The sequence below is a fragment of the Lactuca serriola genome, chromosome 4, assembly GCF_051521515.1.
Source record: "Lactuca serriola cultivar US96UC23 chromosome 4, Lser_US96UC23_V15, whole genome shotgun sequence".
Classification (NCBI taxonomy): Eukaryota; Viridiplantae; Streptophyta; class Magnoliopsida; order Asterales; family Asteraceae; genus Lactuca; species Lactuca serriola.
The window spans coordinates 384,855,259-384,869,894 of record NC_136411.1 but is presented as its reverse complement, the minus strand read 5'-3'; positions in this window follow the sequence as shown (position 1 = coordinate 384,869,894).

Genomic DNA, 14,636 nt, shown 5'->3' with positions numbered 1-14,636 from the left:
ACGTTGGATTTCAAGTAGTGTAGTCGTGTTGGTTTGAAAAATGTTGGTCAAATTAAAAGTTCTTGAGTTCTTGCATATTTTTAAGTGCTCAGAAGAATTTCTCTCTGTCTCTCTCTCTCTCTCTCAACCTCAAGGAGGGATGACACCACCGGATACCGTTGGGCAAAAGCCATTTGATATTTAATTATTATTTAATCAAATAAAAACATATATTAAATGATTTCCATAATTATATATATATATATATATATATGTATGTATTAAATGATATCCATAATTATAATTCTTTTTCTATGGAAACTAAGTAAATTCGTCATTAATATCAACAATAATATTTTTTCAGAATAAATTCAAATTTAATTTTTCATGTATGTTTTCATATTTTGTTTAATGACCCACTTACTCAAAATACAACAAAGTTGCCTAGGACATGGAGAACGAGAGTCTTTTCTAGTAGAATAAAAGTTTATTCTAGAAAAATGAGAGTATATTCTAACAGAATAAGAGTGTATTCTAGTAGAATACACTCTCGTTCTTCATATTCTATGGAAATTTGTTATATTTTAAGTAAGTGGGCTCATAAACAAAATACGAACCCATACATAAAAACCTAGGTACGAATTCATTCTAAAAAAATGTTATTGCTAACATTAATGACGAATTTAATTAGTTTCCATCAAAAAAGATAATTATAATTATGGATATCATTTAATATATATACAATTATGAAAATTATTTAATATCTATATTTATTTACTTAGATTAATACATTTAATGTCTAATTCCTATGACATAATAATACAAATTATAAAAACAAAGCATTCATTAGTTTTCAAAGTTGCAAATTTAGTGGTCATTAATGACCACTTTATAATATAATTGCCTCAATAAAAACAATTTGTTTATGATATAAGTTAGTTAATTTTTTCACATTGTTTATATTTTGTTATATATATCATGAGCGGATCAAATTAATATTGAATTCTACCAATTCATGTTGTAACAGTTTGATTTATCATTAGCTTACTCATTTTGCAAAAAAAAAATGATTCACTTAATCCTTCTAGCCAATACAATATTGCTTAAGTAGTTAAAATAAACATGATTCATTATTTCTATAACATGTATGTATGCACCACTAAAAGAGAAATAAAAAACAATTAAATTAAATATTTCTTATTGATTCGTTATTTCTATAACAGTGATTCAACTTTTATATGAATCATGAATAAAAATAACGGATGTATTTTTGTACAGTTTGAACTGGCTCACTATTGTACATCATGATTTAGTTTTATATGATTCATTAATAAAAATTTTTTTTTCATTTTTGTACAGATTAAATCATGATCCGTTTTCGTAAAACCTTTTGTGGTTTGTAGATGTTTGATTTAGTTTTAAATAGTTTGAATCATGCTTCATTTTTGTATTGTTTTATAAATATGATTCAAATTATAAATGAACCAGTAATAATTATAAAGAAATAATCGGTCCCTAAATAGACATATTTTATTTAATTTAAAAATGAATTAATGATAGTTATAATAAATTAGTCATTGTTGTAGTCCAAATTTACTCATGGTCTTTTATTTTTTAACCAATGGGCATATTAAGTTCTCAAATTAATGTTTCTTTTTTAATTTAAATTGACAACTTGTAACTCCCATCAATTTAAAATCACTATTATTCATTTTTACATTCTCACCATTTTTCCTTTTTTTTATTGGATCCATATCCTCTCTCTCTCTCCATACACACACACACACACACACACACACATATATATATATATATATATATATATATATATATATATATATATACTAGGTGTGAGACTCATGTATTACATGAGTTTATTCAAAATAAAAATTAAATACAAAATTCTAAACATTTAAGAAGTTTGAATTTATAAGAAAAGTGGAAAAAAATATTGAATTATAAAAATTAAAGTGTTTTTTTCTCTTTTAAATTTAAACAAATAATTAAGATAAATAAATAAAAGAAACTAATAAAACTTTAACCTGGTAATTTTTAAATTAAAAGGAAAGTTCATTAATGAAATTAATATGCATTTATTAGTACATTTAATATTATGTAGAATTTAATAAAACTGAAAAACCATAAAATAACATGTGGAATAAGAATTAATTTAAAATTACCACAAAATTACATGTGGCAAAATGAATGAGAATGTGACATGTGGCAAAAAGATCTTTATTTATTAGAGTATATATATATATATATATATATATATATATATATATATATATATATATATATATATATATATATATATATATATATGTTTGTATAAAAACTTTGTAAAATATATATTATTATAAATGATAACCAAAATAATTATTTATATATATTATTAATTCAAATTATGTGTTATGATATTAAAACAATATTTGTTAAATAAAAACATATATTTAGGAGTACATACTTAAATAAATTCGAAATATTAATATTAAGATTTATATTTATAATTAATTAATATCATTCTCATATATAAGATAATATTATAATAATTAATAGTTATATTTAGGATATATACCTATTCATATTTTATAAACTAGAATTCAATAAACATGAAAATTAAGAGACTAAAAGTAACATATGAAAGTTTTACATTATTTCGATGTACATAAATAGTATAACACCAAATTTGGTGTTATACTATTTATTTATAAAAAATTAATGGATATGTAAATGTATTTTGACTTGTGATTCACTATTAAGACATATTATTACCTACTTTTTTCCGTGGGTGGGAATTCGTTAGGCGTTTCAAAAAGCTAAGTTTTAAAACAATGTCACCACCATTGACATATTTTCTTTCTTGGATTATCCTAATTTGTATTGTTTAATTTGTTTTGTATTCTTTTGTTACTATGAATTAGAATGTGGTATTATGATATTGATATACATATAGTCATGTTACATATACCGGCACTAAAAAACATTATGTTGTGGTTCTATCTTATAATATGTATCATATGTTTTAGTGTGAGAGTGTAGGACATATATCGAAAACATACAACAAATACAAATATATGAAAGATATGTAACCAGTGAGATGTTTGGCTAAGATGAAATTTACGAAAGATGTTGCCAACCAATATGAATTTTCTCAACTTTCTGGATTATATATTATAAATATTGAATGCTAAAATGGAAAAAATCTTGAATTTCACCACTAGAGTTAAGATGATATTATGAGGACTCATGTTAATTGCGAGATTTATGATGTTACCAACACATTTGATCCTTGTTTATGTATGGACACCAAACACAACATGTTGATCAATCATGTGAACCCATGAACATTTTTTACTTTGGTGGTTCTTCAAGAAAACATGGATGACTTATTAGTGTGTGAATGTACACAGTTGCAATTAGAAACCGGTGGATGTGATCCGTATATGGCTTCTTATCATTCTTGTGTAATGTTTGATTCCATGTATGTTTATTTATTAATTATTAAGGAAAATAAGAAAGTTTTTTGGACTTCATGATGCGGTCAGGTGCTTGTCGTGATGTGACCTTAAGTAGGTCGTGACACGTCGCCGCCACAACTCAAATCCATAGGTCTTTGGTTTTATACCTCATTTAAAGGCACTAACTTCTACTGTTTCCTCTCTTATTAGCTTCTATCCTCCAAAAAACATATAACTTGAAACTCTATCCTCCTTCCAAGGATTCTTGATCTTTGATGCCATTTTTGTGAACCTTGAAGAAGAAGTTAGATGTTTTTGGTGGAAATCAAGCTAGATCCAGAGAGTTTTAACTTTCCTATCATCTCTTTAACCTCTTTAAGTGTTCAAGTTTACATATTTATAACTCTATGCTTATAAATCTAGAGTTTTAGTCACTTTGGTCCCTTTTGGTATGATTTCCTTGGATTTTGGAAAACTCTAGGTTGGTGGGATGTTTTGGTTCAATGTAGTGAAAATAGTGTATGCATATGCTCGCTTTGAATGATGCAAGAAAACCTTAACCTTTTTGGCTTATTTATAGATCTAGAGTTAGTGTTTATCATGTTAGGGCTTGCATGGTTATCAGGTTTATATTTTTATCCACTAAGTACCTCCATAGAAGGTTTTTGGAAAGTTGTAGCCATTGACTTAACATATTAAGTAGTTAATAAGAAGTTGTTTTGCCCAAGATATATGATGCGACCAAGGCTGGGTACGTAGTGATGCAAAGTTTGGTCTGGTTCGTGACTATTTTAGATTTTAGTCGCCATGACGTGACCAGAGGTTGTTTGTGATGAATTGTCACATTCATCTTTGACTTTTAATCGTCGATCGTTGACTATTTACCAGTTTGACTTTTGGTTAAACTTTGAGGGACATGAGTTTTGGACCGATGTTTGATCTCTAATTGGTAAATTTAGGTGGTTCGTGTTAGTTGGTGCATTTGAGAAGTCTTTCATGTGAGACTCAGAATTCTAGCTTCAAATGAGTTTTTTCATTATACTATGTATGACAATATATATCCTTTGTGTGGTAGATTGTCTGTGTGACTTATTAGACTATAGTTAGACTATAACATTTGTATGTTGGTGAAATGCTATAGTTGGACTATAACATTTGTATGTTGGTAAAAGGCTATAGTTGACACGATTTAACTTTTTTATGTTGTGTTTTTCGTGTTTGTCGCGTTATGTATGATTATATATTAATTAAAGAAACTAATTTTTATCATATGTTGTCTTTGTCGTGCTATGTCGTGTTTTTCTTTTTTTAATTAGTTCGTTTTCGTATTAGTTAAAATACACGACATCATGTAGTTTCTTGTTAATATTACTTAAAACCGTATCATGTCGTATCGTTTCAGACGCAAACACAGCATAATTGTCCAAATTACCACCCTAAACACCCATACAAATTAACTTTTTAGAATTGCTGAATATCGATATCCATGCATCATGTGTATTCGTCTCTTTTGAACATTCTCTCTCCAAAATTCATGAGTCTCTTCGTGCGTGTGTATGTGTGAACTTTTTCTCTATTAATAGGAGAAGAACCACGAACGCCCCAACAACAGCCACCACCATGCCAATGTCGTTTGCTCCAAGGTAATATCTCGATTCAACTTTGCATCCATTCTTTCATAATCTAAATCAAGTTTATGCTCAAATAACCATAAGAATAAGATCAAATTTTACTTTCAAAATTTGTAGTTCTCAACCTGGTGTTCTTGATAAAATGACGAATAGTGCAGAAAAACCAAACAGGTATGCGAAAAGATACAAAAAGAACCGACATTTGTCCAAAATTTCGCATGGGTATTTGATTAAAACACTAAAGGCGACATTTTTAATCTTGTTTACCACAATCAACATGGAGAAGATGGCGATTCACATCGGCAGTTCGTCGTGAAAGGCCAGTGGAAGCCATTGGATGACCATAAATTAAGAGAGCTTGTCGCTCTTCATGGGCCGAAAAACTGGAATATGATATCGGAGCAACTTCCTGGAAGAAGCGGTGAACCTTTTTTTCAAATAATTCATCTTGTATAAATATGTTTTTATCCTTTTTAATTATTTGCGCCATGTAATGCTAAATTCAGGGAAGAGTTGCAGACTCCGATAGGTGAATCAGTTAGATCCACAAATAAAGACGACGGTGTTCACTAGCGAAGAAGATGAGACGTTAATGGCGGCTCACATGGTGTTCAGAAACCAGTGGTCTCACATCGCAAAGTTCTTTCCCGGAAGAACCGATAATGGAATCAAGAATCACTGGCATGTTTTGACATCCCGGCGACGGAAACACATCGCCGATGTTTCATCTTCTTCTTCTTCTTTTCATTGTGTTTCAGGTGATAGTACCAATGGCAGTTCTGGTAGTACCACCACTCTCATGGGGAAATCAACTGTGATCAACGAGGGTACAAGTATGTTATGCATGAATACACCCGATTCAGGTTAGACACATTATAAATTATGTTCATTATAACTTTTTAGAGAAAATGATAGATTTTTAGAAATATATATTGATCAACATACCAAAATGAAAGGTATTTATAACATTGGATGATCATTAATTGATCATCTGTGTATATTTATGATGAACCACCGATTTATTCTAAAAAAAAAGAATATTTTGTAGAATTATTTTAATTTGTAAAACTAATTTTCTAGCTACCTTTTTGCAAAATAAGAATAATTTTGTAATTTTTTTTTGTGAAATTATTCATATTTTAAATGTTGAGCTTTTTTTTAACTGAACGCGATGATTTTTATCTCACAGCTTAAAAAAAGATGATATTTTGTATTTGTCATTTTAATTATTACTATCTCTATTTTAACGGCTCTTCTAGCCATTTAAATGCGATGTTTCTATTTTTAGCATGTTCGGTAGTTAAAATCGTATTTGTAGATAACATTGATTTTTTTATTATTTATTTAATATTTTTTTTACTAAAGATTGGTATGAATTTGCTTACGCTAAAACTGGAATTAAATAAGAAAATAGTTGAAATGGTATACTAAACAAGCACCAGAACATTTTTTTACAACTCGTATTAGCAAAAGTTATTATTGTTTGAAATTAAATTAATATACTTGTCCCTGATAATATTTACTATCTTTTGTTCTGCAGAGTGTAGTGGGGAAGAGATTAAGATGTCACTAGCGGTGGCCGATGGTGGTGGTAGTGGTGGAACCGGTGATTACTGCAATGAAGCAATGGAGCAGACGGTGGTTATATGACAAAAGTCCGTCTCTCATTCACTAATCCTCCCAATGACATTAGCTTGAACACCGCAACAAGCAATCATTTCACTACCATTCAGACCACCATCAATCAACCGCTGTCACCACCATTTATTGACTTTCTTGGAATCAGGAACTGAGGTTGTTTTATTTTAGAGTTAAGAACTTGTTAATTAGTAGTAATATGTATTTCATTTCTTTGTTAATTTAGTGAATAATATATATGTATGCGATGATGTTGTCACAGTTATAAGTTATAACCAACTTCGAGTAATGGTGTGAGTGGGTTTAACATTATCGTGTGAGAGTTGTACGAGGTGTTGTAACCAAAAGAAAAGAGAAACAAGGAGCATAAAACAAGGTACACACCCTCCTTCAAAATTACCACAGGAAGACACATAATAACATAACAAAAAAGACAGAATCTCTAGAAAATAGAAACAATGACACATAAAACGTGTTTGTGTTGTGGGCCACGTTTCATCCCTGAAATCTTCTTCGAACCATATGTTTTTATTAGGTACTTTGACTCATTAATGTTTCTTTTCTAGAAACTTATTATTATTTTTTTAAAGAATGTGTAGTGAAGTCAAAAAATTTTGTTCATTACGTTTTAGTTATGAATTAACTTTTTTTTTTATAAAAAATACATAAAAGTAGGTAAATGTTGTATTCTGACTCTATTTTATGATTATAATAGATAACAAATTAATTTGTAACTATTTCGTAAACTGACGTGAAATATTAACATTTTCCCGTAAAAAACCTTATTTTATATATATATATATATATATATATATATATATATATATATATATATATATATATATAAACCATTTTTTACATGTATTTAATAATACATATAAATACGTTTTAGATGAAAAAAAGAACTTTTAAGACATTTTTTAAAGAATAAAAATATATAAATACATATGGAACAAGAATTTATATAGATCAATACCTTACAAACATATTTAAAGTTTTTTTTTTAATTTAAATGTTTTTATACATACATATATATATATATATATATATATATATATATATATATATATGAAGAGAGAGAGAGAGAGAGAGCATTTTACCATTTTTTTCGTCATCAACATATTGTATAACATTTTATGCGTAAAATCGAGGCAAAATCAAATAGATCCATGTTAACGGCATTTGAGAGAATTCGAGTATCTACTGTATCTACAATTCAACTCCTTCACCACGTCCTTCCTTCAACCACCTTTTACATCCAATGAAACAATTAAACTCGTTCCCCATGTTCTTCATTCTTCAACCTCCACCATGATCGGTAACACGTTTCGTATCTTTTATCAGTTTCAATAACTTTGTCGGTCTGTGGAAATCGATTACCTACATCATTGTAACGTCCCAAAAATACAGGCAAAAAATTCATTTTAATTAAGTTATTACATAAAACCATAAGTATAAAACATTCATAATAATGTCTCATGTCAAAACCAGTGTGTCAATTATCAGGCATGTCGTCATAAAATAATATAATAGTATCATCCCAAAGACCTCCTGTACGGAAAACATAGTGTGATGCGCTACAATCGAGCCGACCCCTTTCCTTCGAAGATGAAGTACCTGAAACCAAAAATGGAAACCGTAAGCATGAAGCTTAGTGAGTTTCCCAGAGCATACCATACACACAATCCACATATCACATATCATGTTAGCTATAAAAGCTACACACATATCACATAAGCCAAGCATACATAAAACCTGTAATAGTGTCATGGGCTAACCCACATGGTCTTTAGCTAGGACTGTCATGGGCTCCCCCACATGGTCTTTACCTAGGACTGCCATGGGCTATCCCGTGTGGTCTTACATCCAATGCCACGGGCTCCCCCCCCCCCACCCCCGAGGTCTTCATGCAAAACACACAATCACATATCATAACAAAACACAAAATGGCTAACACATAAATCATAATCACATAATGGGCCGACCTTGGTACCTTAGACCCATGGGTATGGTGAGAAGACTCACCTGGCACTACTGAAGTCCCACAGATAAAACTACAGTGCTGGTTGACAGGTTCCCGAGCTGTCAACATCACACATCACCCAATTAATAATTGAGCTCCATTACATAACCATAAATACATGTTGGATTAATGTCTAAGTCCATAACTATAATTGGTAAGACTTGACCCGACCCGGCATGGTCCATTTGGGTTGCATGGCATCATGCATTTGGATAGACTAAAATGAGAGAAATAACACTTAAGGTTTATTAATATATTATAAGTTATAATATATGAATAAGATTACTTAATTAGTATTGATCAAGAATTAATCTAGATTTAATTAAGTGATCAAAAGAAGACTAATTAAATATATGGGTTGATTGTGTAAATCATCCATACTTGTATAGTGGGCTAATGCTCCATGGATTGTCAAGTTGGGCTAAAACCCATAAGATGCTCCATGGTGTATTTGAACCCATGGATCCAAGGAAATGGAAAGCCATGACAATTAGTGTTCACCCTAATTGTCACTAACTATATAAGCATCTTATTGTTGACAAAATCGGCCACTAGAGTATGTGTGAAAGGGCTAGCCGATTTTCATGAAGTGTGTATATTCTCTCAAGTTATTCCAAGTGTATTTGGTGTTGTGTGAACCATTTGAGGTGTCACACTTGGGGCACTAGTCACTCAAGCTTCATGAAGACATTCTACATCAAAGAGGTATGTATTCTAACTTGATATATTCATATGAATCAATGTTATTATGCTAGTTAGGATGAATACCTTGGAAAGTTCATATTTGCATGTATAATAGAGAAAACATAGATCCAAGGTATTTAGGGTTGCATGTACACTTAGGAATGTTAGAATGCTCAAAACCCAACAGTGATATCAGAGCCTAGGCTTGTTTTCAATTATACTTGATGCAAAGTGCTGAAAAATGCTGAAAAAATCGATTTTCTGGCTTTCTGGGCACTAGAATCGCCGAGTCCACTGATGAACTTGCCGAGTCCATGAAGAAAATCATCCTACTTATCGAGTAGGTTGATACACTCGACGAGTAGGAGCCCGAGACAGCATATTTTCGAGTTTTTTTGGCTAGAAATGGACTAGGAACATTACCCTAAGTTGTTTTTGTACTTATAAACTTGTTTTTGATGTGGTAATGTTCATAATAATCCAATTTCAAAGATAATTGTCAATAGATTCATGTTTTGTATTAGTTTAAGAGTTATGCTAATTACATGAAAAAGTTTGATTCCGATTATCTTGTTCATATGAGTTGCTTAGATTAATAGAAAAGGTTGATTGATTATGTGTCTTTGATCCATTTTAATCTAAGAATTGATTCTAAAATGTGTTTGTGTAACTTGTCCTACATGAAAAGTCACATTAAAGTTTCTTAAAACTCATAAAAGTTGGCAATAGTTACAAAATGAAGCGTCTTGTTCTCATTAAATGGTTTTGTGACTCCATAACTTGTCCTCAAGTTATGGAGGTTAAAGAGTCACTTCATTAAATCATTAAAATGTGTAACCTTAATTAGTTCCATAAGTTAAAAAGAAGAAGAGATACATTCTTTAATAGTTTAAAGTCTTCCATAAATTGTCCTCAAGTTATGGAACCTGAAGACTTTGTTAATTAAAACTACTTTAAACACATAAGTTATGGAATTAATTAGTTTTGAATATTTTCAAAACTTGCCCTCAAGTTTTGGAATTTGAAAAGTTTTCTCTTATGAATACTTTAATTCCAAGTTAAGCCCTTAGAATTTTAAAAGTTAAAATTCAACCCTTATACTTTATAATATTATAAGTTAATAATATATATATATATATATATATATATATATATATATATATATATGTGTGTGTGTGTGTGTGTGTGTGTGTGTATGTATAAGAGCAAGTCAGTCTTACCATTAGTAGGCCTCATTCACGAAGCCGATCTATAAGGGCGGTATAAGGTTGTTGCCTAGAAAATGACAGCTTAATGGGAGTCCACTCTCACCCACCGCTTCCTTGACTGGTGGAGGGTCGTTAGCCGAACAGGTAGGACAAGGACTATAATTCTCCCTTCATTAAAAGTATTAATGATAAATACTAAGTTACTAAACCTTTTATAAATACCCAATCTTAGTTACTTAGGAAAATGTGAATAAGGTGCTACCCCATGAAATCACACTTTACACTTTGTTTAAGCCGGTTAGTGGAGCGTTTGTGGTTAACCGGCACACTAACTCGTATTTAACAAGGTAGGAAAAGGGTAACTTAATGTTTATCATAGTCTCGATGGAGTGTGTGTGGTTAACTGGCACATCAATTGAGGGGTAAACACTTAAGAGTACCAAGTAATTTGCATGGTTACTTCACACCTTGTTTTGTGATCCTCGGCATCCTAGTCACAAAACCTGAAGGGCACACTCGAGATTGAAACATTCCGTTGAAAAGTTCAATGAATCACAAAAGAATCTAGGAGTTTCAAAACCAATTAAAACCTAATAATACATTTTGTTTATCTTGGTGGAAATTGGTGAATCGTCATTCACCTACCTTCAAATATTTTATAGCTTGGATTACGGCATCCCTCTTCCAAGTTATAAAAGTATTGTGTTGGGTCCTAGCCTTAATATTTCATATTGGGTGTTATATTAGGGACTTTAAATCAACTATCCTGAATATCTCCCAAAAGATGTCTAGTTTAGACATTTATGATCTTCCCAAATCTCTTGAAACAAGCTTTCCTAAATGAAGATGATGTCCCATGGAAATCATACTTCTTTCACCTCCTCCAATTATTCCCCCTAATCGACAAGTTCATGAAAAGTTTAAGGTCACTCAAGCCCTATTGGCAAGCAAAGGTCTATGTGTGATTACATCTTGGAGATGTAGTCACATCTTGACAAGCCGGGAGAGTTGGGTGTCAAAGTCTTGAGAAAGTTGGTGGTTCAATCACTTTTTACGTCACATAGTGTGTTCCTTTGGGACTCCTATGAAACAGAGTATGACAAGACCCTTAATGATCTTATCTATTTGCTTGGTACTGCTGAATTAGCAATGATTTGGAAGGCTAGCGAAGCAAATTTGATTAGAAGATCGACTTCCCAAAACTTTATGGACATTGACAATGATGATACTGGAAATCCAAGAAAAAACATTCGCTTCCCAATGGAAAGGGATCGGCCATAGTCAACTCGGTTGACTAAATGGTAAAGAGAAAGACTATGTCTGAGATAGTCCCATTATCAAGGGTATCAAAATCACTAGTTCATGTTTTTTGAACAAAAGTGTAGCCAATATATTTATGTAAAATTAATGAGGTGTAACTTGTACACTCCAATGGGAAACTCGTGTTCAAACTATATACATTATATTTCACATTTCGAATAAAAAATGGTTTCTAAAAGTTTAAATGGATTTGGTGAGATATGATTTATTTACATGGTTGTAACATGGAAACTATAAAATAATTATATATAATGTGTATATAATTTAATGGTCGTTAAATTATTTTTAATAACATAAAAATTTATAAACAAAGATCAAAGAATAAGTGTCAAAATATATGTATTTGATCTTAATCAAAAAATGGTTTTAAAACATGTTTTATGACACACCATGCTTAAAGGAACAATACTAAAACTGTCGCTAATGCTAATGGAGTTTATTAATGGGTTGAAATAGTGATGATGGGATTTAGTGCTTTTAAATCTATTTATTTAGTCTATATTGTTGTTGATCGGTTTCTTTGTAACACTTTGATGTTGTCGCAAAAGTGTTGAAATACACTTTTTATTGTATAAAACTGTTGTTTTAAATTTTATGAATTTGATATACTTTGCCTCGATTAGACCTAGGTTTGTGATGTTTATTTGGGTATTTTAAAATTGTAAATTAATGACCTGTGTGTGGTTTTATATATTAATTTTATAATGTAAATTTCATTTTAATTGTATCGTAAAAACACAAACAATAATTATTAAAATTTTAAAAATGGATTTTGCAAACAATATATAATATTTATAAAATCGGATTTTAATGTTTAAAATGCCCATTTTCTAAACGGAAAAGACAAAATGTTTTAACTAAATAAAAAATAAAAACATGTTTTTACATAAATACAAAGCTCATGCTACCCATGAAAAATCACAAAATTAACTAATAGTCTTTCAACATGGGAAGTGCCATAGCGAACTCGTCAGTCTAAATTCAAGCAAAGTAATGTGATACTCGTTATAACTCAAGAATCTTGGTCCAAGTGTCATGCGGTTTTTGCATTGTCGGTTTACCAGCCAAGCTTGTGATCTACGACATTCCGATCACGAGCGAGGATGAGCATTGCAGTGATTAAACATGCCATTGACCAAAAAGATAATGAATTCCGACAGATCTAGGAATCTCATAGAGATAAAATTTCTAAAAAGTATTGTCTACTAAATAGTTTCTTGTGTGATTAATTGTAACATACATTTTCACAACTAGAGGTGAATATGGGTCACTACCTTAATTAAAATACTTTAAATTGGATCATTATTTTTTACGGATTAATTAAACTAGCTAAATTCTAATTTCATAAATGTATCCAAACAAAAACTCATAAAAAATTTTCACTACTACAAATCCTCTCAAAGGATAATTTGAATGGGTCGAACTAACTTGATTGAATTCGTGTGTTGAGAATAACTCTCATGTACAAAAAGAAAGAATGCGCCCTGGATGAAGCTCTTTCTGAGGCTCCTCTATCTAATGCAACTACAACCGTAAAAGACGAATATGAAAAACATATAAATGAATCAAATGAGGTGGTGTGTCTAATGTTGACGACCATTGTCCTGATGCTTTAAAAGAACTTTGAGACCCTTGGGGCGATTGACATGGCTAATCAGCTCAAGGAAATGTTCCAAGAGCAAGCTAGACAAGAGCGATCTGATACAATCAAATCCCTTATGGGTTGTAAGGTACATGACGGAGTAATTACCAGTGTACATGTGCTAAAAATGAAATCATACATTGGCTAACTCGTATAATCGGGAGTTGGCTACAAATATTATCGCCAACTTGCTGACTAGTTCATATCATCAATTCATCTTGAATTTTGATATGAATAACTTGAAAAAGACCAACATGGAGTTGCATGATATGTTAAAGACTTCTAAAACTAACATGGCTAAGCCTAGAACTCCGGCTCCACTGCTTCTGTATTGGCTATTAGGGAGGGAAATGTCAAGAAGAAGAAATCCAATTACCCCAACGGTAAATGTAAGCGCAAGCTTGGGGCACCTAATCCAACCCTAACGTTAAGGGAAAAAGAAAGGTTGAAATTGAGATACCTCCTTCAAATAATTATGATGAGGAAATATGTTTCCACTACAAAGAAAAGTGACACTAAAAGTGTGCATGTCTTAAATAAGTTTAAAGCTAAGGGGTGTGGCACTTCATGTACATTTATGATTAAACTCCATAGTACTTCTCATTTGTATATGTAATCATCGTTCCCACATTTACCACCCCTACATGTTCTAGTGTCTCACCTTCCATAATTCATGGCATAAGGGTTGATAACACATATATAACTTTTAATATTGTTAACATAAAATGCATATTTTTTGCAATCTTATGAAAACTATGTTCTTCAAAATTTTCCCACTTCCCAAAATTTGAAGTCACGTCTTTAACAAATTCAACCATGGTTACCAATATAAAATACCAATATGATCGTTAGAAAATAGGGATATGAAACAAAGTTTTTGTAATTAGTGAATCTGATATCTCGCAGATCGTTTATGGTTACTTTCGGTATTTACATTTCTCTCATATAATGCATGGGTTAGTGAGAGATATAACTTGGGATAATCTATAGGGAACACTAAATGTCTTTAGCACAAAAACAGTGAGTTCGATTCTGGAGATTATATAGGAT